This window comes from Trichechus manatus, unplaced genomic scaffold (genome assembly GCF_000243295.1).
Source record: "Trichechus manatus latirostris isolate Lorelei unplaced genomic scaffold, TriManLat1.0 scaffold00462, whole genome shotgun sequence".
NCBI lineage: Eukaryota > Metazoa > Chordata > Mammalia > Sirenia > Trichechidae > Trichechus > Trichechus manatus.
Window position 1 is genome coordinate 2,365 of NW_004444398.1, and position 4,955 is coordinate 7,319.

General features: G+C 39.7%; 1 protein-coding gene across 2 annotated transcripts in view; it reads right to left on the reverse strand.

Annotated features, from left to right (window-relative positions):
• Nucleotides 1-286: 286 nt before the first annotated feature.
• The window catches only part of LOC111819386 (mediator of RNA polymerase II transcription subunit 23-like), a 26,744-nt gene continuing 22,075 nt past the window's right edge, over nucleotides 287-4,955 (reverse strand). For both annotated transcript variants that reach the window (XR_002823038.1, XR_002823039.1), the window contains one exon: nucleotides 287-909. The gene's annotated coding sequence lies outside the window, so the exon portion shown is untranslated. The remainder of the gene's footprint in view (nucleotides 910-4,955) is intronic.

Here is a 4,955-nt window from a genome sequence, read left to right on the forward strand (position 1 = left end):
TTTTGGTCACTTTTGATGGACAAAGTTTTCAATTTTTATGAGGTCCCATTTGTGATGTGTGTGAGTTTGATAATCACTGCTCTAGCCCTATTAGAAGTTATGGAAAACAGAGGCTCATCATGTCTTACATTTTATCTGAAGAGTAGAATGAGTAAAGAAATGAAGAAATCTCTAGTTTCTTTAGGGAAGCGATGCCGTTTCTTAGGGAAGAAGACGAATTAGATTTTCTTTTCTCCATATTATAAAACCAAAGTTTATAGTCTTTCTCTCTGTGTAATTTTTTTTCTTTAAATATTCAGTTAAGTGTAGCATATGTATATTCTGTGAAGCTACATTACCATATTTTTATGCAAATAGTGCACACATTATGCCAGAACTGTTTCACTTCATCATTTCTGCATGTTATATGTGTGGGCATGTTATTTACATAGGTATGTTATTTGCAAAAAAAATATGATAAATTAGATTTCTCCCCATTTTGGTTCTATTACAGAACTAGAGCTTTTCAGGTAATGTGTTGATGCTCCCAAGAATCTAATACTGTTAACAATTAAGATGAAACCACAATAATTAAAGATTTAGGAACATATACAGCTCTAGAGTAGAGCAAGGAACAACTCAAAAGATTTCAGAAGTAATTACAGAGATTAAGAAAAAAAAAGAAGGAAATCAATGCTAATTTTGTTTCAGATGTCACCAAAACTAATTCTTTAGACAAACTGCCACTATGAATGGAAAGAAGGATTTCACATGTATTCAATATCTAATTCAAGACCAAATTACCTGTAGTGGGCCTGGAAAACAGCTAAGGGTGTGTAAAGCCCAATTATGAGGAGTAAAACTCATGATGGTCTGAAGTATGTCTTTACACCAAGTCCCCTGAATTCAATCAGAGCCTGTAAAAAAAAACTAAACAGAAACAAACAGATGTACGTTAGATACAAATAATCACACCTACAATTCATAAAAGATATCATAGCAAAATCACAATTACGTATACTCAAGGGAATCTCACTGTGGCGCGTTCATGGCTTAACAGTTTTATTCGGTTTGGGACCTAAATTTTCTTAGTTTAGGGGTGATTTGCGTTATCACATTAGTAAATGCATATAACCACAATTAGTGAAAAGAAGATAAAAGACATTTGGAATCTCTCTCTCTCTCTTTTTTTAAGGTTACAGAGTACTAACGATATAACAGTGATACAGATCCACCACTATTGCTCATTAAGTTTGCTCTAAAAATGATTTACTAGGACTCTACTGACACAAGGGAATAGAATTAACAAAGCAGATGTCTTTTCTGGGGTTCGAAAGTACCATAATCATCACACAACTGTAGACTACAAGTATAAATCTAAATCTCTAAACCAAAGAGGCTTATTTATTTAGATAAAAGTTTATTTAGGTGAAACAAGATAGTTTAGATGAGTGTATTTGAGATTACTAAATTCAACTATTTCTTTAAAAGAGAGCTCTCAACGTGTGGTCTGTGGACCTTTGGGGGTCCCTAGAATCCCCTCAAGGGGTCAGTGAGGTCATAGCTATTTAAATAATAATACTAAGATGTCACTGGCTTTTTTAATGTGTTGATACGTGCAGTGATGGTTCAAGAGCAATGGTGGGTTAAACTGCTGACCCTCAGCACAAATCAAACTATACTAGACAGTCATTGTATCCTTCACTGTCTCACTCTCTTGGGGTAGAGCTGAGGGTGGGGGGAAGAGGAGAGTGTCATTTAACTTAAGAATGTTCTTCGTGAAGTAGTTAAAATTATTAAATCTCAACCCTTGAGCACATTTCTTTTTAATATTCTGTGTGACAAAATGAAAAGCAAGCATAAAACATTTCAGCTATACACTGAAGTATGAGATGTGTCTCAAGCTAAGGCATTTGTGCAATTGTTTTAGCTGTGAGCTGAATTACCTGCTTTTTTCATGGAATTCCAATTTTACTTGAAAGAACACATGACAGAAATCTACAGTTATTTAGACTTGCGTAGTTAGTAAATATTGTTTGAAAATTAACGTAGTACCTGTCACTTCCAAGAAAACAAATGATGGTATCTGTTACCATTGATAAAATTTGAGCTTTCATGTGAAAAGTAAAATTTGGAAAACCGGTATTCACTACAAGCTTGACAGCTTTCCAAAACTTAAAGACTTTCCAAATGAAACTTGCAGTGATATTAAAAAAGTCAGGCCACTTCCGGCAACATGGTGCTCTAGGCAGAAGCACCACGCCATCCCTCCACAGCAAAGATCCGAAAAACTAAGCCACACAGAGAAAACAGCAATCCTGAAACCCTAAGCATCAAATGAAGAGATAAAGAACTCAGCCAGGCACCAAATGGAAGAAGAAACTGACAGAGAACAGAGAGCGAAGAGACATACATGCAAAGGTCCCCTATCAGCTAACTCAGCTCGGATCCACCATCTTGGACTTGTATCAGAGACCAGTGTACAGGGGGTACAAGAAGGCAGCTTCATGGAGCTTCCAGCAGGAGACAGAATAACTGGTAACCAACGATATACGCTTTCCCACCCCCCACCCTTCATCACCCCCACTCGGCCTCCTCTGCTTCCCACAGCCACGGTCTCTTAGCCGGGAAGCACCAGCTGCTTGGATTTTGCCCGCCCGCACTGGCCAACTCCCTGGGTGCCATTTGTTGGCTGCAGGTGTTGCTTCTTGCCGCTTCTTTTGATTTCTTCCTTGCCTCTCGTCGCCTCTCCCTCCTTTTGCTCGAGTGCCTGGCTCCCGGCGCCGGGACATCTTTGCTTCTTCCTGAGAGGCTGTGGAGCTCCACTCGAGTGTGGGACTGCTTCCCGGTCTGTGCTGTCATGCTGGTGGGATCCCAGGGCTTTTTTGTTTGTTTTGAATTGTTTTTTCTTTTTCTTTTCTTGAGCTGGGGGCCTGTTTTGGCCAGGCGGTGCTGCGTGGCTTGGGAACTACCCCCTCAGCTTGCGCAGACGCGCAGAGGGATTCCTGAGGACACTTCATTTTTTGTGGGGGTTTTTTTGTCTGCCTTTTTGGGGGGTTTTCTTGTTCTTTTTTTTAATTTGTTTTGTTTGCTTTTCCCTTTTTCGTCTTTCTTCATTACTCAGTTTCTTGTCTCTCTATACTATCCTTCTCTTTCTGTCCCCTGAATACCTGGCGCTGAGTGACACCTCCATACCTTCTAGCCAGGCTGCACTTCAACACCTGGGAACAACTTCCCCAGACCTCGTAGCCATACCGGTGGGATCCCTGGGAGCTTTTCTTTTCTTTTTTCTTTCTAATTTCAATTTATTCATTCTTTTCTTCCCCTTTCCCTTTTTGTTTTTCTCCATTTCATAGTTTCTCATCTCTCCACTCCAACAGCAAGCCACCCTAGCACTCTTTTTTGTTTGTATGTTTTTGGCTCCTGTTCCTCTCTACTCTCTCCCATACCCATCTTAGCTCCACACATCACAATCTTCCCCCTCCATCCTGCCCACCTGCACCACGTGCTTAACATCACACCACCAAGCAGCACAGGCATGGCCTACCGGAACCTGACCTGCACTGATTACTGATCCGCCCTGGTGGCTGTAGTAAGTGCCACAAACAACCCATCCCAGCAACTCCTCTTCAGCTAGACCCTGCCCTGCTGTAGCATATCTGAGCGACCGACCCTGCCAATTGGAGAAGGAGGCGAAAAGTATCGTGCCTACAGAGAAGCAAACAACAAAGAACCACAGCCCACCTGCTCAGACACAGCCAAATTAAAAAAAAAAAAGGGCGAAACAAACAAATCTACTATCAATAAATGAGAAAAATAACTACTGAATGCCCCGAAGACAGCAGACAATATCAAACCATTTACAAAAACAGGGCAGGATGGTTCCAGTAGGCATCCAAAATAAAACACCAGATGAGTTTCCACTAGAAGAAAAGGTACTAGAACTACCCGATAGGGAATTCAAATCTCTAATACTCAGAATTATCCAAGAGTTGAAGCAAAAAGCAGACAAAAATGAGGAAAAAATAGACAAATTCATGGAAAAGGCAGACAAATTCATGGAAAATACAGGCAAAAAAAGGGAAGAATTCAGGAAAATAATGCAGGAACAAAATGCCAAAATAAATTCACAACTAGAAATTATACAAAAACTACAATTAGAAATCCAAAAGATAAACAACAAGATTTCAGAAATAGTGTCATAGAAGGGCTGAGGCAGATTTGAAAAGGTGGAAGACAAGCTCAGCGGAATTGAAGACAAACACTTAGATACAACTCTGTTTGTGGAAAACTCAGAAAAAAGAACAAAGGAAAATGAAGAAACCCTGTGAATTATGTGGGATACAATCAAAAGCAAAAATTTTCGAGTGATCGCAGTTCTAGAACAGGGGGAGAAAACAGAAAACACAGAGAGGATCGTTGAAGAACTGCTGACAGAAAACTTCCCCCAATATCATGAAAGATGAAAAGCTGGCCATCCGAGAAGCTCAATGCACCCCATATAGGACAGACTCCAAAAGAAAATCTCCAAGGCATATCATAATCACACTCACCAAAACCAAAGAAAAACAAAGAATCCTGGGAACAGTTCATGAAAAACAAGAAGTCAAACACAGACAAGAAACAGTAAGACTAAGCTCAGATTACTTGGAAGAAACTATGCAGGCAAGAAGCCAATGGGATGACATATAAAACCTTGAAAGAAAAAAATTGCCAGCCAAGAATAATATACCCTGCAAAACTCTCACTCAAATATGATGATGACATTAGGACATTTCCAGATAAACAGAAATTAAGGGAATATGTAAAAACGAAACCAAACCTACAAGAATTATTAAAGGGAGTCCTCTGATTTGAGAACAAATGACTTCAGCTCACAGGCTGAATCTAGGACACAGGATTGTACCAGCCAGATACCAATGTAGGAAATGAACTCTCAAGGACTATCCAAAACCAAAAGAAATACAACAGGGAAT